General features: G+C 41.9%; 1 protein-coding gene across 1 annotated transcript in view; it reads right to left on the bottom strand.

Moving 5' to 3' along the window:
• The window catches only part of LOC307175491 (ankyrin-3-like), a 331,772-nt gene that overhangs the window by 305,633 nt on the left and 1,690 nt on the right, over positions 1–24,449 (bottom strand). The window lies entirely within an intron of this gene.

Genomic DNA, 24,449 nt, shown 5'->3' with positions numbered 1-24,449 from the left:
TGCAGACTGTTGTCATAACAAATCGTATGTCCTAGTAAACTGTTTCCCAAGGTAATGGGAAAATACAGCAATTATTTTTAATATGGACAATTTATACAATCATAAATAACTAAGAGGAAACACATATTTTAAAGAAAACAGTAACAACAAAAACAATGAAATCTAAACAGAGACGTTTCCTACATTCCCAAAGGATGAGAGACAATATCCTAACAGGTGCTATTTTGTGGCTCTGTTTCTCTGAGAAATAACCAAATAACCAAAAATCACCACACATTTGAGTGTGAAATAGAAGATGTGTAATAGACTTGTAGGTGTGAAAAAACAGAGACTTTAAAATCTAAGAGAGTAAGGCACTGACCACTAGTTCCCAGCATCTTGCACAGAGCCTGACAAACAGGTGCTAAAATATTTGTTGAAAAAAAGGGGAAAATAGAAGGAAAGGAGAGAAGAGGAAAATGGAAAACTTCCCACGTGAACAAAATGTTCTTTATAAAGGACTTCGTTTTTTCAAGTCACAGAAATATCATTCAGTAGAAAATATACAAAATATACATCAGTATAAAATAATACCGTTGCAAAACGGTATTAATGAAATCAAAACCAACAGTGGATACATTCTTATGAAGCAGGTTATGGATGAACATGTTTTGAAGATCACTCTCAAATTCCGTTCTCAATTCTATTAATCAAAACCTGATAGATAATATCTATCATCATTTCCACTGAATGATTCTCAAGCAATCTCTAAAACAACAAAGGGCAATCTGCTCTGAGAGGGGAAGATCGAATTATATTATATCGAATGAGGTTACAAGTATTTCTCACTTGTCAGAAGCATTTCTCTCTTGGTTGCCTAATGTTGAAGAAATACATCCTGGTGCCTGATAATGAGAAACTTATCTATAAGATTCTCCAACAAGATTTAATCTGAAGTATGTTCTTTACTGGGACAATAAGAAAGCATCAGAGATTTATTTAGCCCTTCCAAATGTCATGCTAAGGTTATGCCGACCATTTTAGGAAATTTTCCCAACCATCCCCTCAAGACAGAGATTACTGCTGTCTTCATTTTATTGATGAGCAGACAGACTTTGTGAGGTTAAGGAACAAATCCAAGTCCACACAGTTAGCTAAAGCAACGGAGACAGGAGTAACACGCAGAGAATCCGGGAATCTGACTACAGAGCTGACTTCTCATCACCGTGATCAACTACAATGGTGTCAGTGATAGTGACAGTGATAATAATAATTGGTAATAATACTACTAATAAATTACCATACACAACAGTCGCTGGAGCAACTTCATGCATACTTAATCTTTTTTTCTTTGCGGTACGCGGGCCTCTCACCGTTGTGGCCTCTCCCGTTGCGGAGCACAGGCTCCGGACGCGCAGGCTCAGCGGCCATGGCTCACGGGCCCAGCCGCTCCGCGGCATGTGGGATCTTCCCGGACCGGGACACGAACCCGCGTCCCCTGCATCGGCAGGCGGACTCTCAACCACTGCGCCACCAGGGAAGCCCCATACTTAATCTTTGTAAGATATATCAAATCTCAGTTGTCCCTCTGCTGCCAAGGGCAAGATACTTATTTTTTAGGACTAAAGTATTAAATCACTCTACTTGAAAATTCTTGATCAAAAACGAACTGTTCTGTCTCCCTTTTAAGCTTGGTGCTATTGACCTTGCCCGGAGAGGAAACATTTTTAACATCTCCTCCAGGCCTCCAGGATACTATCTAGACAGGGGTAGACCTTTCTTCACTGCTCTTCCTGCGGTTACAAGCCTGAAGTTGTCACACGCCTGAAGCGGCCGCTCTGGCAGAAGAAGAGAGTAGGTACTAGATTCTTCAGTTCTTTGGTGCCAGACAGAAAATGAATAGCTATGCTAACTGTACTGTGAGTGCACACTTCAGAGATATTATCTCGGTTTTCTAATATTATAAAGTTTGTGGAAACAACAAACTAGATGTGTTCGTTCACTTGGCTTAAACAAATTCTGGGAACTGCTATTCATAGCAGGTTATGCCATCCTATCTGAAATATCAAAAATCGGTACCTTCTGAGTTGCTGTATTTCTAGTTCCTTGATCAGGGTATTCGCTATTTAAAAAGAGACCTCAGCTTTAATGTTTTATGTTGATAGCAGCTCCACCTCTACATGTTTATGGCATGTCACAGTAATCTTAGAACCGCATGAACTGGCCTTCCTAGTTACTTCTGAACGGAAAGACAGGGATTAACATAAAAAGTAAAAACGAACAACTGCAGGAGACGTGAGTTATGTGAGCACGCAACCTGTCAACGAGAAATGCAAATGGCTAGCAAACCCATGGAACAATACTCATTTGCACTAATAATGAAGTATTACAAACTGAAACAACGATGACATGAACAATGTTCAACTATGGAGCCGGCAAAGGATAAAAAGTTAACACTCAACGTAGTGAGGTCAACACATGGCAGAAGAGTATACTGGTTTAACTGGTATAGAAAACAATCTGATGGCTTGCTTTATCACCGAGCATAAAACTCTCCCTGAATCTCCAGTTTTAGTCCCACGTAGGAGATAAACACACAGACACACACACACACACACACAATATTTACATTTTAAATTTGAGCTCAAATACCACTCCTGTGTCTCAAGGCTTAAACTATTCTCAAGAGAAACACTGGAGCCTAAGGACGCCTGGCCCAGGACGCCCATATTCAGAAGAGAACATTTTATGCTCTCACATGTTGAAAGGAGGAAAGAAGGAAGGAGGGAGGGAGGGAGGGAGAAAATCATTCAGGATTCAAAGTAACCTGGTAGCTAATGGACCTTGAGCTAATAAAAGAACTTCTTGAGTATGAGAATATCCTTTTCACAGAGTTACAAGGATCAAATGTGATAATGGAGGTGAAAGTCCTTTGTCAATAACAAGTCAATACGCATGTTTTGAGATTCCAAAACTTTGATTTTTCACAGCTTCTCTGTTCAGTGTCCTTAGAAGTCCCTCTCAAAGCACTGCAGTACCCTATCACTTCAGCCAGTGGGCAAACCTCCTCTGACATGTTTTTTATTCTTACTAAATTTCCATGATTGTACCAGTTGCACTGAATTTTACTCTCTGGGATAAGGATACCCGCAAACCCAAACCCCACCCTGGCCAATGCTATTCCAGCAGAGTAACATTAAAATGTTCTATTGCATGTAAGTTACCCAAGGCAGCATGCCCATGAACATGAAGTCTTCAGGGAGAGACAAACCAGCACGAGAGCCTTGGACTCACGAGAGAGGTCTATTATTTAGAGAGATGGCACAGAGCACCTTACGTAACCATTCCTACCAAAGCGGCGCTTGGCGTGACACCTGACAGAGGCTTGCTCCTAAAGAGTGTATTTAAAATTTTCATCAGACCGCCTTTATAAAAAATTGAAACAGAATATTCTCCAAGTGAGGGAACAGTTTGCTAAAAAGAAGATTAAAATTTACAATTACCTTTTGAACCACCTTTTCAGGACTCTCTGCTTTCTAGGCCTGAAGTGTCAAGCAAGTGTTTGGCTTTGAAATTAGCAAGAGTAATAGTGAACTTTCCCGGTAGCCCAAGAAGGAGGTTTTCACTTTGCTCGGCTTTTAATAAGGGCAAGTTCCCATTATCAGAAGCCTTTGTCCTTCAGGCAATGGCAAAAAAGGTGCTAAAATGACCGTGCGCGCTTCACTTCTGGACGAAGCATCAGTACACTGTGTCAAAATGCCTTTTGTTTTCCTTCTCAAGGTGATTAGGCTGGTGACGTGATGAAAGCAGAAGTACAGCAGAACCGCCAAGCCGGGAGCCCATTCATTTCCCTCTGCTGCACTGCAGATTCTTTTCGACCCAACTCCCATGTCCTCAGTGACACCCTTTGAAACGGATGCAGTAATCCAAAGGGCAGATGAGGAGAGCCACTGCTTCCATAAATTAAATATTATAATTCTGTTGGTCTCCAATATTAAAATGTTTCAGTCCTGGGTGTTTTAGAGAGAAGGGGTTATTTCAGAGGGTGGGAGCCTGCTGTGAGTGCAGATGGACATTTTATTGCTTGTCTAATGCTTGTCTATTTTAATAAAGAGAATTACAATGGCAGTGCAATTTCATTCTATATGCCATGGGTTGCAATACTGAAGGAAAAGTAGCCCTCCATCCTGGAATCTTTTCTCTCTCTGCGTTGTTCAGTCTATTCTAACCCTGTCCCTGAAATTTATTTAGCAAGAAGAGCACATTAGCTAAAAGGAGAGAAAAGAAAATCTCTAGGGGAAATATGGAACGCTCTCTCTCTCTCTCCCTCCCCCCCATTCCCGTACCCCAGGGGAGAGAACAGAAGTACTCTTTGTCTGGTCACTATGAGAACCAAATGATAAAGCCTCACCTTTGAAGCAATGGTACATACTCATGGAGAAGAAATAGATGTGAAGAATATTTTACTTATTCTCCTATTACCCCACAGAGGCTGAGAGGATACCAGGCAAACACTGCTTCTCTACATTTGGGGGGCATTAACTGAGCTTGTCAGCTTCATCCATGACATTTACCGATCATTCGTACTAAATTCCCACTGATGGATCATTTATCCCACCCCACACAAGGGTGTACACACCACACAAGGTTAAGGTGACAACCACAAAGCATTGCTGGCAATCTTTACCAGACTGGGAATTAAAACAGAGCCAGATTTTAAAATGCAATGAGAAATAAAATGCCTTGAAATCTTTTTGACAGTCTGGAAATGGACCTGTTCCTCTTCTAGTAACAACTGAACACTTAGGATGCTTGCATGTGTTTTAGAAGCAATCCATTGAAATTCTATATAGCTAAGTTTTTGATCCTTATTCTTGGTCAATGCATGTACTTTTGGATGATTCCCTAAGGGGGAAGTATTCCTTAAAAAGAAAACATAATTTTAAAGATCCTTCTTTGATCTTTGATCAGCAATGGTCCTGGAAATCCTAACACTGGCTGCTTCAAGTGGATGAGGGATGCTGACTGGGAAATGGCACAGAGGAACTTTCAGAGGCGATGAAATGTAACACCTTGTTGGATGAATGGCTTATACAACTATGCATTTGTCAAAACTGAGTAAATATATATTTAGCATCACTGCATTTGACTAAAGTGAATTATAACTTGATTTAAAAAAATTCTCCTGGAAACATTAAAAAACAATAAGATTCTATGCACAGAGTTCCTTTCAGAATTTTCCAGACATACCATTGCAAGGCAAATCAGAAAGAACGCCTTTTGCTGTAAGTTCACAGAAAAGCCGAGGCATTCCTGGTGCCACACGTCTCTGCGTTGGTGCCACAATTTACTAAGACATTACCATGAACGGTTTGCTGTTATGATGAAAGTAAATATTGCTGAGAATGCAATTAAAAGTGTTACATTAAATTGCAAGTTCAAGCTAGAATTCTGGGCTAGGCATTCCTGCCACATTCCCCATTACGACATGAGGGACCTTGGGACTCCCCAGCCATATCTGAAGTAAATTTCCCAGCTGTGGTCTAGAGCACAAAACACTGAGGCTAGGAAGGCCTCTCTTCATAAACTGTGTGCCTCATTTATGATAATTGGATAGTGAACCTCAAAGACAGATACATCAAGACACAATTATCCTAATATAAAAGGACTCCTTTAAATTGTCAAGGGCCAACATGTATTTTGCAACATTCTATCCAGGGGAACTTCCTGTTTAACATAACTATCTATTACATTGAGCCATAGATATCTGTTTTATCTTTAAAAAAACAAACTGTGCACTGTTTTCTCTAATTTTATCTGTGTTGACTCTCAACTAAGCTAAACTCAGATTAGATGTCTGTTCATTTCTGCTAGAACTAATAACTGCAAATACTGATATGCAGTTGTCAAGCTAATGAATTTAAAAATACAGATATACAAACAGACACAAACACAACCACACAAGAATTAGGAGAAAATTAATCTCATGAATTTGGGGGTAACGACATTCCTTATGGGTATTTGGGCTTTAATACTTAAGCAACGTTTTTCATCAGAATACTCTGTACATTTCCCAGAAGTGGTTTATAAAAGGTCAGCGGAGCACACTTGATTTTTTTTTTTTTGCAGAAGTCTTTAAAATGCAGCTTCAAACTTGAACTATTCTTTCAGTAAAAGTAGCACATTTCAGAAAAGTGAAATCTAGCGCATGTTACTAGAATCAGTTTGGCAAACTTTCAGGGCGCTTTTATTTTGCAAGTGAGATCAAGCCCATTTTTTTAATGAAGGTATTTGTTGGAAGAAACTGTTCTCCTATTAAATTGTTTTTCAGGATATTTTCTTTTTCATTTCTCTAAACTTCTGAAAATTAAACATTTAAAGATGGTTTGTGAAAGAAATGGATTGATCATGTAGTTTATTGTGGGCGATTTTCTTCGATTTTTCTACTTCTCTTTAAAAAATCACTATAAATACATTGTTCACAAAATGGAAGGATACATTAAAGCGTGTCACGGTTATAAAGAGTTGATTGTGAATATAACAAATGCTTACAGTATATGGCTGGAGACGAATATAACATCACAGTTCTCACCATGAGGGTTGTCACAATCTAAAGTTAAGAAGCCTTTTCACTAGCATTTCTAAATTCATCACGTCCAATGAATAACAGCCTAGACCAAAAGCAATGGCTTCAACGTGTCTCAAAATAATTCAGTAATTATTCTCTAGGTTTCTAATTGATCAGCTGAGTGGATTTCTTTGCTCTCGGGTGGTCCAAGTACAGAACTTCAGTACCTCTGAGCTAATACTGAAAACCCAAGTTAAAAGTCACCATACAATAACATTTTTTACTTTGCAAAAATAGTAACGGTTGACAGGAGTAAGGGAAAGCAGGAAGATGGGAGGGGGCACATCCTGCATAAATGTAAGCCAAACCCTCCGCATTCCCACACAGCCTGCGGGAATCTTAGTTCCCCGACCAGGGGATTGAACCCGGGCCCTCAGCAGTGAAAGCGCAGAGTCCTAACCACTGCGCCACCAGGAAAGTCCCTGCATGCCTATCTTAATACAAGGTGTACCAGCCTCTCAGATGCCCCATCTGACATCTCTAACCCATCCTTCTTGGCTCCTTTCTTTTCCACCCCAATTAAGCCATCACGCCCGATCCATCCTACTTCTGAGAGTCTTTCTAGCTGTGCTCTCTCTACGTCATCTGCCCACACTTCTGTCTTCAGGAGCCACTTCAACGGCTGCACCTCTCTGCCCTCTGTCCTGAGAGACCTGCCCCTTCCTACGACCTCCATTCACTTTATACATTTTCTATATCAACTAGGAGACTATTTCAAGTCTTTTAAACTTGTCTCCTTTACGAAACTACGAGTTCCCAAAGAACTGCAAGCACGTCTTGTTTCTCTTTGTATTCCCAAGGCATGTATGTTGAACTGAAATGTTTCTGAATCAAAACAATATGTATATTTCAGTCACTGGACCATAACAAATTACTTCAGAATTTTATTCTTTTTATGCCCTTATTAGTGGCTAATTTTTCTGTCAGAATAATTCCACATGGCTTAGTTTCTAAGGAATCAGTTCATAAAAGTTAGTCTCTAAGAAGCCAAGTGTTTACCTATTAAATTGGTTAATCTGAAATATATGAAAAATCAACCTTTGATAAAGTTTACCACATTACACAGTTTGTTCCTCTCTGGTATCCAACTGATAAATGAAGTATTTCCATCTGTTCTAGTGCATTCTAGTAAATGTTTTTACGATAAAGAAGATAAGAAAAAACAAAATGGAAGGGCAGAAGCCAAGCAGGAAAAAGGAGAGAAAGAACCATGCAGGACATATGGTTGGTACTTAATAATCACTTAGAAAATCATTACTAAGTATGAGGGATAACGTAATGGGAGATATTACAATGGCAGATACAGAGGATAAAGTATTAGAAGGAACAAAGCTTTCCCATCTTTATAAATCTATTTTTAGGTACTGTTTATAAGTGTTCCAACGTATTCACCAGTCAGCCAAACGTATACACTGCATTTCAATGCCAACCAGAAGGCCAAACTGCAAGTTAAGAAGGAAGGATAAAACCATATGCAAAACGGAAACAAAGTTCCCATGAAAAGGGACTGAACAGGCTCTCAACTGTCTTCTCCCTAAAACGACTGTGACCTTGGCCCCTTTTATAAATTAGTGGCAACAGCTGAGGCTGTGCTATATCAACGTCCACATGCCAACTACTATGTCAATTCAGGGTACCACATGATTCCTAAGTGGGGATCCTTAGGATTCCTTGATGAATTAATGCACCTAATTCCTAAATGGGGAATTAACGGGTCTTGCAACCGTCTCATGAGCGCCGGCTAAAGGAACAAAGAACACGGAGCTTGGAGGGAAGAAGCAACATGGGCACACCACTCTCTCCGTCTCTGTAAAGAGCTGGCATATGGGTGGACATAACAGGGTGCTAGATTTAGTCTCAAAATGAGAGTATATTCTAACATTTAGAACCGTCCGGAAACAGTGTGGGCTACGTTTAGAGGCAGGATGCTTGGACTCACAGGCAATTCACACACTGAGACTGACAGGCAATTCGTAGACTGTGTCGAGGAGAGGCAAGCTCTGCAGAGGGCAGCTCGGCGACCTCAGAGGCTCCTCTCACCTCTAACGTTGCACAGCTCTAGACACTCTGCGGGGACTTTCCACACTACTGTGCCCTTCAAAACCCATGTATTTGCCCTTGACCTAAGTCCTATAGGTTCAAATTTAGATTTCCACAGTAGCTCTTCATTGAATTGAAATGAAATGAAATCATTTACTCCTTCTAATGAAGTGAAGTGATTGAATCATATATTTTAATCTACGGTCCAAAAGAGTCACTTCTAATCCATTATATATGATTTGAGTGATTGGTATGAAAATGGAGGCACGATAAATGAATTTTTAAGCTCAGTACTTCAACTTGTAAACAATCCCGTTTGTTATCTTAATCATGTAAATCACAGGACAATGCGAGTCTCCCACACGTGTAACATTTATGGCGATCCACAGCGGCCCCCATCTAAACATTTCCTGAAAAAGCAATGGTAGCTTCCCTCTGACTAGGATGTGAAACTCTAAACCAGAGTTAAATTGAAAAGTAGTAAAGTTCTTTCTTTCTGTGTCCATGCCCCATTACGTGGTGGAAAGTGGCAACCGGGCCAGGGCTTCTCCAGGGATGAGACTGCTGGCAGGTTGGGGTGTCCTTCCCTGGGCTCAGGTGGGCGGGGGAGGAGACAGCTTTGGCAAGTCAGAGCTGGGAACGCTCCGAACAAGAAGGTGAGTGCAATACACGATCCAGGGAGTTAAAGAGGCAGAGGGAGAAAAGCCAGGCACATGCGATTGGGTCCTAGATGAGACGCTGTATGATGAAAGCACGAGTTGTTTCCCAAAGCTCAATTTTATGTACTTTCCTATACTTGCTCTGGCGTACATAGCATGTGGAATGGTCCACTGTGCTTAGACAATCAGGAGATGGGAGAAAATTCAGGAAGAAATAATGCCCACTGAAGACACTGGAAATTAAAACATGGGAACGTGACTCCAGAGGAGAAAGTGACGTCATAATTATAGATGGAAGGCAAGACCCTTAGAGGAAGCAAGGCTGAGAGGGTTTTAGAGACAGGGGGCACCGAGGACCTCCCCCTTGCTCTACTATTAGACCCCCACCCCCTCCCCAGCCATGTTCTATCAATTCTAATACACCCTTGGGGAGACGGGCAGGGCTGTCCCAATTTCAGCACTGAAAGTCCTACACGCTGGGGAACCCCTCGGTCCTGGACAAAACAGGCTGGTTGGTCACACTATCCCAAGGTGAAATGTGACACGGCCTCTTCTCTGGCCAGTTAAGAGCCATGGGCCTAAGAACTTTCGACTGAAGGCTGGAGGAAGGGCACAGAGCCCTGGGCAGAGAGCTGCGTGGTCACTGCCATTTATTCATTTAACAGGACAGGGCCAAGGGGGCCTGGGGAGGACGTGCTACCCATCAGTAATGGTCTGGATCCAAGGAATCTGTAGTCCAGCAGGGGCGTGAGAGAACGCTGGGAGCTGGGAAGGCCTCCCCATAGCACTGTGCCACGGGCCTCAATATGAAATGCAAGGAAAGGGCTTCCCTGGTGGCGCAGTGGTTGAGAGTCCGCCTGCCGATGCAGGGAACATGGGTTCGTGCCCCAGTCCGGGAGGATCCCACATGCCGCGGAGCGGCTGGGCCCGTGAGCCATGGCCACTGAGCCTGCGCATCCGGAGCCTGTGCTCCGCAAGGGGAGGGCCCACAACAGTGAGAGGCCCGCGTACTGCTAAAAAAAAAAAAAAAATTTTTTTAAATGCAAGGAAAAAGCAGCTGAAGTTGCAAACTTATGGGCCTTGCCAAGATTCAAAATCAAGACTTGTAACTTTTCATCGAGAGGTATTCATTTACGAAAGATTGTAATTTCATGGAGAGTATCTTAGGTTTCCTAAGAGGTACAAAGAGTTGTAATAGTTAAGAGGAAAGAGACGACTTCCAGCTGGTGAACCAGTGTCCCAGGAAGAAGGTGGGTTTGGAGCTGAGCCCTGGCACTTGGAAGGGGAAAGGGGGAAGGAGATAGTGCAGGCAGAGCGACATGAAGATCCGTGGTGGGAAATAGGAACATGCTCTGGGAAGCGGGAAAGAGAGTCATTCCAGCTAGAACTAGGCTTAACTAGTGGATCTGTGGGAAATGACGTTGCAGATGCTGGCTCTGGTTTGAGAACGGAGGACCCTGAATGTGATGCTAAGGAACCACCAGAAATAAGAAGAACCGAAAATGAGAACACTGTGCTTTCAGGAAAAGACGAAGCTGCGCTGTCCTTTGTGCCATTTTTCATGATAACAAAAATTGAAATGAACTCAATACATTAAAAAAAGAGATCAGTTGGATACAATGTGGTACATCCATTAAGTAGGAGACTATATAGAGCCACTGAAAGCCTTACAGAAATATATTTATTGACATGAACATACGTTCATATTGTATTGTTCAGTGAGAAAAAAATGAGGTCACAAGATAGGAGATACCGCTATTGCCTCATTTCTATTAATTCTGGGGAAAAAGGGCAAGAGAAGGAAAGGAAGAAAAGGGAAAGAAAGAGGAAAGAAGACACTAAGTATATCCACGCATAGAAAAAGACTGGGAAGACATATTTCAAAAAGGTCCCAGTAATGCTCTCAGGGTGATCTTGGCCTCCCTGTGTGGAATGTCGTGTTTACAATGGACAGCAATGATTTACATGGTAAGAATAACTAAAAGGACTCAGAGAACATCCTAGGAGATGACAAGTAATACAGCAGGGGGTAAAAGTGGCACAACAGGCATTAAATACTGTCAAAGGCTCTCAAACAAGTCTTCTGTTATTGGACAGTAATATTTAGCAAGACACCCTGTCTGTCCGTGGTTTGCCTACATCTCTTTCTTTGTCCCTGGGAAACGTGTATCAGAGACAGGCTCTGACACACTTAGAGGAGAGTCGCTAAAACTGAACTTGCACTGGCTGCTTTCCTCCAGGTGGATTTCACTCCGGGAGCCAAGGAGCAGCTACCAGTGCGAGACCTTTAACGGGAAGGCAAAGGTAAACCCATGAAGGCCGACCCAGGGAAAAGGACTGGGTTCTCACTCAGCCTGGCAAGTCTACCAAGCAGACGGAGACACCTGCGTTGGATGTTGGGTGCCCCGTGCTGAGTGATCTTGGGAAAGCCCTGCGCCTCCCAAGGACCCCAGTGTCCCACACCACCTTCAGTGACCACCTTCAATGCTCTAGCCACAAACCACATTTCTTCCTAATGGAAACTAATGAAATCTGGCTCCGGGTTTAACTGTCCTCTGTGGAATCTGTCTACCTATGGAATGAATATATATATATATATGAAATGTATACGTATAGAGAGAATATATAATATAGATGTAAATATAAAATTATTATTACAGGGCTTCCCTGGTGGCGCAGTGGTTGAGAGTCCACCTGCCGATGCAGGGGACACGGGTTCGTGCCCCGGTCCGGGAAGATCCCACATGCCGCAGAGCGGCTGGGCCCGTGAGCCATGGCCACTGAGTCTGCACGTCCGGAGCCTGTGCTCCACAATGGAAGAGGCCACACCAGTGAGAGGCCCGCGTACAGCAAAAAAAAAAAAAAAAAAAAAAAAATTATTATTACATTTTATATAAATATCTATTTTTTCTCTACATACACATATACTCTTTACTTTTTACCCCCTGCTTTATAATTAACTTCAGCAAACTTAAGTTCCCCATTTTAACTGACAACTCTCACTAAATATGCTCAGGCTAGAACAAGACTCTCATTTCTTCCAAGTGGACCAGGGAAAGAGGAAAGGAGTGGGGAAGTGGGAGGAATTAACATTCGTTGAATCGCTGCTCTGTGCCAGATACTTCATGATCACTTTAATTGTGTCTTCATAACCTCTCTTTGCACTAGGTGTTATTAAGGAAGAGGGCACGGAGGCTCAGAGAGGTTAAGTCACCACCTTGAGACTACTCAGCAAAGAAGTGACAGTGGTGACATTCAAATCCAAGCCTGTGTGACTCCACAGCTCACAACCAGTCCATTCGCTCTTTCCACAGAAAATCAGTTTTCCTATTATTTCAGAGATCCCCAACAGCACTTAAAAAAAAAAAAAAAAAAAAGAGGCTGGATTAAGCACTATAGGCAGACACAGCACAGATCGTATTAATCATTTAGGTTCCACTAAAGCTGAAATGAAGCTCTAGGAAAGCAGGTCAAAGCCCAGAATGCCGAATGCACCTAAGAACACTCTCCCTTCCTGACACTGCAAACCAAATCCTAACTAATCCACCAGAAAATAAAAAGGTCATGCTCCTCAAAGGCCAAATGGATGGCTACATAATTATTTTAATCTTATCCCACAGAGAATCCACTAAAACGTGTTATGTAAAATCCAAGGACAACAGCCAGGGAAGACAAGGCTCCTCCATGGAAAGCTCGGAAAAAGACCAGGATCTGGACCCACACGCAGAGGAACAAGAGAAAGCCCGGCTGTCCTAACCACACCAAACGTCTGCAGAGACTCTCCGCCAGGGCTCACGTTAACCAGGTCATAACACAGTCACCAGGGAAAATACCTATTTTCAAGGTATTCATGGTCACCCTCAAAGATCCCATTTCAGCTAAGACAAGGCACAAGCCAAACCTTTTGAAACGAATCACGGACTGGAAATGAGAAGGAGGATGGTGATCACTAATGAAGACAAGCGAATCTGTGCATTTCACATGCCTGAATTACCAGTATGAATGCATTAATTCCATTTGGAATGAATGTGGATGGAATCGATGTGCATAACGAAACCATTTATTTTTAGATGGCAAAGAACGACGCCAGCCGAAGAGGCCTAGTAAAGCAGGGATCGTTAACAATGGCCATTCTTCAAAGGGAAGAAATTAACTGCATTCAGCATTTTTTTTTTTTTTTTTTTTTTGCGGTACGCGGGCCTCTCACTGTTGTGGCCTCTCCCGTTGCGGAGCACAGGCTCCGGACGCACAGGCTCAGCGGCCATGGCTCACGGGCCCAGCCGCTCCGCGGCATGTGGGATCTTCCCGGACCGGGGCACAAACCCGTGCCCTCCGCATCGGCAGGCGGACCCTCAACCGCTGTGCCACCAGGGAAGCCCTGCATTCAGCATTTTTAAACATCAGTATGGTCATCCTCCTGTTACTTTAGGGCGGGCAAATATATTTTGAGTGTTGACAGAGCTAAGTAAATATACTCAGGATGTTGATGAATTAGGCGGCCGTGACCGAGCCGCTGGCACACAGGGACAGCAGGTCTTCACAGGAGAGGGAGGGAGCAGTGGGCAGTGTGGGGTTCAGTGACCTCAGAACCTTCCAGCACATCCTCTCTCCTTCCCCTTTCAGCAGCCAGGTAGCAGGAATGTAGCCGGGAATTATGAGACTGGACATGTTGAGGATTTACTAATAGAAAACAAAATGCATCGTTCAAGGTCATGGCTTGGACAAATGCTGCTTCCCTGGACTATTGGAAATCCATGGTGCGAATGTCAGTTATGATCTTTTTGTACCTGATTCAAAATTGCTGTGCTTTGCAATAATACTTAAAGTCCCCGTGTAACACTGGAAGGTAAAAACATAGAGCTTAAGTCATGCATCATTATTTAAAAAGCACTTCTTATCTAGTACTTACCACATAAAACAAACGAATGATAACATTGGCGACAGGGAGGCATAAAAATGATTTAGAAACTGATTAGAAAGTAAAATAACGAAAAATGAAAGTAAAAGACTTCTCCAAATGCGAGAAGGTTATAGGACTGGTGAATAATCTGTAGGCAGAACAGTGAACTAGGGGTGCGGGAAGGCCTTCGAGTCTGACAGCCATGGTTCAGGTTCTGCCTCTCCTTTTTGCTCTCTGTTACTTATAAATTCAATGTCTGAGCCTCATTCCCTGATCTGCAAAATGAGGATAAAGCCACCTAACTCAGAGGGTTCATGTAAGTATTAACAGAGAGAACAGCCTTTGGCACCTACCAATTAGTTTACTGTAAACGGAACCTCACTTTTTATTTTATACTGGAGTATAGCCGATTAACAATGTTGTGATAGTTTCAGGTGCACAGCAAAGTGACTCAGCCATACCTATACATGTATCCGTTCTCCCCCAAACTCCCCTCCCATCCAGGCTGCCACAAAACACTGAGCAGAGTTCCCTGTGCTATACCGCAGGACCTTGTTGGAACCTAACTTTTGCTAGTGAGTTTCCTGTTGATTCACTCTGAGGCTCGCTAGTAAAGCCTAAAATCATCTATTCTAACTAATACAGTTTTTGGAGACTCCGATTTTTACCAACTCCCCTCCCCAAATTAAAGTTTTTTACCCATTGTTCTTATTGTCAAGGACAAAAAGGAGTATCACGTCATAAGGCCTAAGAGACCTTTTCTCTCCTGATGATGACAAAAGAATCTGGCAAAGCAATGGTGACTCAAATTCTAACATTTTGTCTATGTCATCAGCTGAAGTAGATTTTTGATGTTGGTGTTAATTTCTTACCATCCTACAAACTGTATTTTCATTTTTAATCTCTGAAATTTCATCTGTTTTGAGGCCCCGAGTGGGTTATTTAAAGCCAGCTTCTTCCACAGTTTTCTTATTAAAAAAATGATAAGCATGAGATGGAAGGCATCAGCAAACACGTGGGAATATACTCATTTCAAAACCCAAGAAATTAGCCAACACAAAATGATTTCACTGCTTATCTTGGAAAATACCAACATTTGGGAATTCATTATATTTACATTACTTTATTGTACCATTAGCACGATTATGATTTTGTTAAGGTAGGATGCATTTCAAGTCAATGTGTGAAGTGAAAGTGGCTTGAAGTTATGTAAATTGATTTATCACATTCAATATTACCAGCCTCCCATGCTCCATGCCCCATTTTGTACTTTTCTTTTGGTGGGGGAAGAGATAAATCACAAGAAGCATCCTATTAGGAATTTTCTAGGGGGCAGAAACCCCAGCAAGGCATCCCATAGCCCAGGAAAGACTGATTTCGGTATTCCGGGAAAATTGTGATCAGGCTGATCTGGGTTTGAACTCGAGCTTTATACTTGCCAATTGTGCAAGCCTGGGCTTGCTGAAACTTTCAGAGTGTAACTCCCCTAATACAGAGAATGAGGATAATACCACCCATGCATGAGGATTCAATACGATACTCAAAGCACTTGATAGACTGCCCGGCCCACGGTAGTTCCTCAGTGAATTATAAATCGATAAATGAAAGGGTAAATTATATTCCATATACTTTTCCTGTTCAGTATCTCACTATACAGTCCTCTTCAAAAAGTGAAAAAAAATCACATAGAGTCTTTAATAAAAATGTCTTAGGAGAGAAGTCCAGGTTTCAGGTTCGGTTTTTCTGTTTGGTTTAGGGTGAAGGAGAGAGTTTAAACACACAGGTAATTCTTAGTGGCAGATACTGAACTGGGCCAATCTGGTCCAAGGCAGGGTAACATGCTGTGTCTGACTGAAAATGGTAGAGGCCCTTCCCGGTGGCTGTGTGCGAAAGCAGGGAGAAGAGAATGTGTTGGAAAAGGAAGACAGTCCACAGGCCGCTTTGGGTTCTGAAACCAGGTATAAAAGGTGATGGCTTTATACTGGCCAGATTATCCACTCTTCCTTCGGTCCCCAGCTATCCTGCAACTGTCTTTAATGGCCATGCTCCCTAGAAGGGGTGATCATTTACTTGGTAATGAAATACAGTATATGTATCTTATAGACATATTGTACAGGTAACGTTTTGTTTCTTCTCATTAATTATAATGTATAAACTCTCCAGTGAAGATTGTTTCATTCAGCCCAATTAAGTACTTTCCCTCTATAAATATTTCAACCTTCATGCCCAAATCTGCATAATAAAGTTCATTTGCTAAAAGAATTACCTGATACCTCTATCTGTACATATGGTTCTTAAGCTTTCTTTAATATCTACCTAGGCTATCATTTAACTACTGAGAGAAGCTAATTAATAATAGTGTTAATGAATGGAAAATGTATTTAACATATGAGTCTTTGGGAGGATTTCTCAAAATGACAGATGTCAACTCCCTGAGGGCTACAGAAAAGTTTGCAAAGAGCTGAACTGCAGGACTCAGATGACTGTTTGAGGATACAAGTCTATGAGTAAAATTTCATTCATCAAATAATTTGAGTACTTCCTGGGTGTAAAGCTTCTTCAAAACATTCCCCCTTTTTTTTTCTCAGTTCCTCTGCCCGCTTCTTGGCTACAGGCACTTGATTACATTTGAGAGCCCACACTATAAGGGAAGCTAGGAGACCTCGGAAGGGCTCCCTTTATGCCAGGAACTTGGCAAAACGCCTTTACGGTATTTCTACTCTTAATGGTACGTATGCAAGTAAAGGATTAATAGCCTCATTTGACCAAGGTAGAAACTGAAGCCCAAAGAAATTTAGTTTAAGGCCACACAGCTAATCAGAAGTGGCTGCCATGTGAACTCACATCTAGCCCCAAAGTGCATTCTTTCCAGAACCATGAACTGTAGTACTTAGCCCTCTCCCCACATCTTTCTCCTTATTGCTTGCCTGCTTTATTTGTTTTTAATCCTCTACTAAACAAAATTGACCATTTACCTCTTCCACTGTCTAGAGTTCTTACAAAATTATCTTTCATTAGGATAAAAGAATGCTGTTTATATTAACATCACAAGGGTCTTGGGCATCTACATGTAAATTATAAATGTTTCCATGTCACTGACTTCCAGTCACTAGAAAATCTTGGGCTTCTTTCCATCCAACCCTCTCTAGCCAACCCCTCTCTCCCAGTCCTTTTCCACGCAATCCGCATATCCTTCTCATATGGTGATGGTGCGAGTTGCCTTTTGTTCTGCCTAAAGGCAAGCCCCAGAGCTGGCAGATATGAACATTAGTCTCTACCCATTCTCATGGGCTTCATCTAAATTCAAACGGAACTGGTGACATGATCCTCATTAGTGGAAGGCCACCTAAGACTGAGAAATAATTCACTGGAACCAACTAAATCTAAATTGAAATCTACACGTTTTATAGGCAGCTCCTATATTTGGCAATGATGGACTTTTCTAGTTCATGACACCACTTTGGGTCCGGGAAAGCATAATCTTGAGTGAATGGGATAAGCGCCAGAAAAATGTGATTTATATGTAAAAGATTCAAGCTTGATTTCCATTGCTTTGCTTTCAACTCTTCTGCTTTTCATTTGTACAAACTAGAAACAACAACTTGGGTAAAATTAGAGCAGACTGCTTGTTTCCAAATGTTACCTTTCTATAGAAATATCTCTAGAATAAAGTTTGGATTGTGTAACTGACAGTGTAACATTGTATTCAAACATTCTCTTTCAATATTTAATCTATATATTAGTCAATAGGTATAAGCTAATGATTCTTTTTATTTCCAGTGGCTGAATTTCCCTTAAAAATTCTTTTAAATGTAGTAACTTAAGTGTAATGGTTTACACAACATTTAGACTTTGCAGTTAAATTTAAATGATTAATTTATAAAAATCCCAATTACTAAATAACTTTTAACATTTCAAAGGTGATAACTCTTCTCTTGACATAAGAATTCACCATAGATGTCTATTAATAAGAACCTCCCTTAAAATAATCTCTTCTGTAGAGGTTCTGATGGCCCAAGCAAGGGACTTACAACCACAGAGACCCTGGCCTTAAGCCCAGCTATTTCTGTAACTGAGGCAAGTTACATAACAAACTTCAGCTTAGGCTAATACCTCTGTACATGTGGATAACATTATGGAATAGTATTGACATAAATTCAGATAAGATGAGGAATGCAAGAGGCACTCAGCACACTGGAGGTCCACTAAAAAATACTCATTTTCTACTTCAGTCCTTCATCCCGACCTGTGTAGAGTAATACAAGCAGAATCCCAAAGAGAGCAAGCAGATGGACCTACAGCTTCCATCCTTTATCTTACCAGTTCCCCGTACAGGGACAGGCACAATGGAGGTGCACAATACATTTGTATTAGATAAACAGATAAAGGTAAAATGTGATGTGATTGATGCAAACTTTTCTTATAACTGTAAAGAACTTAAAACACTGCCAAATCCTCATTTTCCTCAAGCATACCTATGAAAAGGTAACACTTTTCCACATTGAAATTCAATAAAACACACATACACACACAATAATATACCATCATGCCAAAGGAAAATTAAAAGACAGAAAAGATCAAGGGCCTGGAGGGTGAGGGAGAAACAGTTCAATCGCTGCAGTATGTCGGCGACAAAACTAACAAAAAGAACTTTAAAATAACATATTTGGACATTAATAAATGTAGAATTTATCCCTAACGTGATCCTGTACTGGTTATAAAGGTAACTGATCAAGAGCAAGCCAGTGTCTTAAGTCTTGGGCTTTATTGGGGAGGAGTATAATATACATTTATTTTGTAGTACTAGGTTATAAGCAATCATTTCGAAGCCATAATTAATCACATTATGATACACTGCTATAAAATCATTCCTGATCTATGTTCAGCATAAAGGTATGAGTTATTTTGGCTCTAATCTAATAGCATTAAGTTTTTTTGTTTTTTTTTTAACGAACAGATGACTTTACTGAGGAAAAAAATTGTACCGTGATGCTAACGGAGTACAGAGAACCAGTCGGCTGACAAGTCTTACTGAACTGCCTCCCGACGCCTAAATCTCTGGCAGACCAAAGGACAAAGGTTTACAGCCTTGCCTATGAGAGAGCTAAGCCTTCTTCCATCCATCCCTTTCCAAATGGGGAAGAGTGAAGACAGGGCAGCAGCCCGATGTGCTCCTACAGGGAGCTTACCTGCCCCGCTTCAGTGAGCTGACTTGTTGGCACAATCCTTCTTGAAGCCTCAGGTTGGAAACAGTCCATTCATTCTTCCGTTTATGTGTCTGTTCATTATGAACAGACACAACAACTACCACTCTACGACTCTTACTTTGTGCCAAGCGCTGTTCCAATACTAATTCACTGACATCTTATTACAGCCCTGTGGCTAAGTACATACTATTACTGTTTTCATTTTGCAGGTGAAGAGACTAAGGTTAAATAAATCCCCCAAGAACACAGCAGCTAAGTGAGAGCACCAGCACCTGAACTCAGTCTGACCCTACAGTCCACGTTCCAAAGCATGATATTGCCTCTCACCCACGCACCCGTCCTGCCAGCCACCCAGCCACCTTCCTCCCTCCCTCCCTTCCCTTCCCCCCACCCCTCACTGAACCACCTACTCTGCAAGCCTCAGTTTGGTAGTAGGTGAGTACGATACCACCTCTGCCCTCAAGGAGCTCAGAGTTTCCTGGGCAGGACACACATGTAAACACACAATTACAGTGCAGAGTGTCAAGTATGTTGAGAGAGAAACCGGGCTCCCTAGATGTCTGGAGTCTACGGACTCAGCAAAGCAGGAAACAGACTAGGTTCCCTTTGTCCATACAATCCTCTTCCCCAAAGTCCAGGTGCTGCAGTAAATACCTCACCTCGCCCGGCATCTCACATCACGGGTGCCACAGGTACCTAGGTAACCAGGCACGGGAGAGCCTGTAAGATGTCAGGAGGCACCAAGCTTCTGTGGCAAGAGATCACACTCAGTAGTTCAGCTCTCCCGAAATCTGTTCTCAAATCCTTCACTTGCTTTAACTCTTAAAGAGACTGAGAGAGTTTCATTACAATAAACCCAGACTGACAGATTCCAAAGTCCTAGGACCCAAGTTGAAGTCTAGGCCCTTCAGTTACTAGCCACATGACCTCAGGCAAGTTACTTAGTCTCTTTAAGCCATGGTTTTAGCTATGAAAAATGGGGATGAAAATAATACCTGCCTCATAGAAAAGTTGTGAGAAAAAAAATAGGATGACCCATGGGACTCACTCTGCACACTGCCTGGTATACAGCTGGCGCCTAAGACACTGTTATGTTTTTACAGCAAAATGTCTTTGAGGATTTGATATCCTGGTGTTGGTAATTTTTCACTTTAGTTTTCAAAATTAAAAAAAAAGAAACTCATAAGGTAGAACATTAAAATCTATTTCAGAGGGTAAGAAAAAGAGACTTACTATGATACTAGATTACTTAGAGATATGAAGCCTGTTAGTCAAAGTTCCAGATGTTTAGAAAATAGCTTATCTTTTAGAAGAGTCCCTGACTCAAGCCCACTTTGATGTGGAGCTGTGAAATATTAACTACATACACTGTATAGTGTAGTAGTTAAGAACACCACCTGGAGAGTTAGGCTACCGAAATTGCCATCTCAGCTCTACCATGAATTAGGGCGGAGACTTTGAGGAACAGCTTAAAGGCTCATGCCTCAGTTTTCTCATCTGTAAAATGGGGATAATAGAAATACTTTCTTCGCAGGGTTGTTGTGAAGATTAAATGAGCCTCCACCTAAAAAAGCAATTTAGTAACACCCTACCTGGTGCATTTTTTAAGAGGTCAAGAAATGTCCTGGGAGAAAAGAAATGAATCTGGGAAATTTAATTCTTCATCTTCCGCTTCAAGCCAGAAACTTGGCAGTTACCCTAGAATCCGATCTCTCCCTCTCACATCCTACACACAACCCACTGCCAAGTTCTACTGAGTCTTCCTCTAAATATCTCTCGTACGCAACACCCGCTTCTCCACTGGCATCATCTCTGCCCTGGTTCAGACCCTCAGCATCTCTCATGCCTGCATCACCATCGGTGCTTCCTGACGGCTTTCCCAGCTGCTGTCTACAACACTGATGCTTGAGGGATGGTTCTAAACTCAGAAAATTCTTCGGTCTCCTCTCCCTACCGTCACCACCAAAGGTGATTTAAGTCCATCTCTCCTTTGAGCAGGTTAATTTCCAATCCCGTAAGATGGCAAACAAAGACTTTCGTGATCTGGCCCCTGACTACTTCTCCAGCCATTTTTCCTGCCATATACTCATGTCCCCTTTTCTCCAAAATATCGTTCGTTTCTCACACACCTGAATGTTCTCTCATACTTGAACAGCTGTGGGCCTGGGATTCCTGTCCTTCTGCTTGTCTATCTCGCTCACTCCTCCTCCAAGGTTCAGCTCTGCTGAGAACCTTCTGTGAGCCCAATCGAGTTGAACTGGGGGTCTTACTGTGGCTCCTTATCTGTAGGGTATTTAATGGTGCTCTTCTCTTCCTCCCCGATCTGCAGGGAGCTACCATACCGTTGCCACTCTGCCTTGTTTAGCTTTGTCTCCAATGGGGAATGCAACGCCTGATGCCAGAAATCCCTCAATAAATATTTACTGAATGAATGCACGAATGCAGAAATGAAGCCGTGAAACAGTCACTCCTGCTTTGCCACTGAACAGCTGTATGAGTTTGACACCAATATCAGAAAGGATATTAATCACAGAATTAACTGCTACTTCATCCTGGTATATTCCTGTGTCAGTCATACAGAGAGAGAAGGGAATTCCATAACTGTTTCTTTTTTTTAGTATAAATTTTCATGGGTCACCTCAAAGTTGTTGCTTTTTTTTTTTTTTTTGACAGGATGTATTAAGTACATACAAGCCTACCTAAAAAATACTGAATAAACAAAGGTCGATTCTCCTAATACTCCTCAATATTGAAATGTATGTTACAGCTCATGTGGAGAGAGGGCAAACCATGTAGGTTATATGGCACCCAAAGCCAACAGCAACAAGGAAAATATGGGGCTGAAGAGCGTTTGTGAGTCTAACCCTTGTGGGTCCATGGTGGCTTGGACCCTCTACTGACCACCACCTGTGCGCCAGGGACCTGCTGGGTGCAGGAGATACAGAGTTCCTCCCTGCAAGTTGCTTAGTGAGGGCATAGATCCAATACGGACCCGCCCAAAGGTGCTGTCTACCTCTGTCATGCCTCCCACTTGCTGCCAAACTAAGTCCCTCAGGAGAGAAGGAGGATGAAGGGGAACATATATCAGGGAAGGGCAGTGGGAAGTGTCGGTAAGGAAGTTTTACACTAGACATGCATTGAAACTTTTTTTTCTGCTTAAAGTCAGAAAACTTGATGATAAATGATTAAGGGTTCATCTATCTAGACAAATTTCCTTTCAACCAACAGGAAGATTTTCTTTTTCTTGACACGAAAGTTGTGATGCCAAGAAGAAAATATATCATTATTAAAATTCAACTAATTATAAATTTCTAGAAGTTTCCTACTTTTTGACAGCTAATCACTTATTCATGGTTCTCAGTATTCAAAATATCCAAATGTGCAACTCACTGGGTTTAAAAACACTGATGAAACCTGAATCCTATGTTCATTTGACACGTGTATTATGATTTGATTATAATGCTTAGTGACGTCCCGTACTGTAGGATTCTGTGTCACAGAGATATAATCAAGAAAGGTTCACCTTCGGCTTGCTCAAACCTGAACTGCAGGGGTACCATGAGTCAAATTCCTTATTTTATAAACTAGATACTCTTGAAGTTTTTCTTCTGTGTTTGGTGATTTTATGAGAGTGCTCCCTCTTCCCTTATGTAATTAAAAGATCCTAGAGGATATTTCTGCATATGAGGAAGAGCAGTGATTCCCATAGCAACCCACAACGTATTTAAACTCAGCTTTTCCAATTGACATGGGGCTGACAACATGCAACAAAGTAGCCCAGAAGCCTGAATTAGGATTTTAGGAAAAGGTAGGAAAAAGAAACTCAAAGTTGAAACAATTCACTCTGGAGAGAGTAAGTGTTACATATGCTATGTCACGGAAGGAGATCTAGATTGTGTCTTCAAAGTCGTTTAATCTTAACTTTGCAAATTAGAAGCAGTCCATGCGATCATTTGACTAGGAATACTAAACCTTCTGTAATACAGGTACCTTTGATAGGGAGTATACACACTACATTGTGTTATGAAATAACAAGCGCAACAGCAATGAAAGTGTTACCCACCAGCGCCTTTCTGGATCTCCTCTGTGAGTGCCCCGAGAACAAAACGTTTAAATCTGCCTGCACGTTGACAATAGCGATATTGATATTTCTCCATGTTCCCTTCTGGTTGCTAAGAGATTTACATTGCACAGACTCTGTTGTACTCATAACAAAGCATTTTGGTCCACAAAGCATTTGCTTCAGCTCAGTGACCCCAGAAACTCCCTTTGCCTCACCCCTCCCCTCTTTTGCTTCCAAGTCAAATAGGGGACGAGGCACAAGCAACGGACCTGTCATTGCTCCCACAGGAAACTGCTATCCATAAGCCTGGCTTGGCTAATAACTCTTAAGTACACTGTCGACATCAATGATGAAACTGTATCTTTATACAGATGTATGTTCCTGGCCTCGTGTTTCTCAGAAGCTAGCTTACCATGGAGTTGGGGTGGGGGTGGGGGAGGAGATGTGCAGAGAGGGGTCAAAACTACAGTGACCAACCCACAGACAAACCTAACTTCAGTAAAATTAGACCAGAACCTAGCAAACCACAGCGATCTCACAACAGCTCTGCTGTGCGAGGCGTTGAAATACACTTGCGGAGAATTTCCTCACTTAAGCTCGTACTTCCATGAAAATACGTTCAAGAAGTTTATTTACAAGAACCCTGAAGCAGGAACCATCTATATTTAACATCTTGCAGCAGAACCACTGCAGCCCTCCAAACTCAGTCTCAGAAAGTCTGCCAGGTAACAAAAGGCAGAGGGGCTTCTTCTCTAGATCCACACTTGGAAGAAAATGGCAAAGGCACCGAAAATATTCATGCTCACTCCTGAGAAAAGGGGCATGTGGCGGATGAAATCTGCATGTCGTTTGCAAAGCACAGGCATCACTGCTCAAAGCGAATGAAGATGATCTTTCCTTTGGGAACTCTCACAAAGAGACATAAAAATGCTTTATGACCTATTCAGGTCACAGAGTTTTAGTCAATTTTTAT

The sequence above is a fragment of the Stenella coeruleoalba genome (genome assembly GCF_951394435.1).
Source record: "Stenella coeruleoalba genome assembly, chromosome: 16".
NCBI classification, from domain to species: domain Eukaryota; kingdom Metazoa; phylum Chordata; class Mammalia; order Artiodactyla; family Delphinidae; genus Stenella; species Stenella coeruleoalba.
Note: the sequence above shows the minus strand (reverse complement) of the source record. Positions and strands in the feature narration are given on the sequence as shown.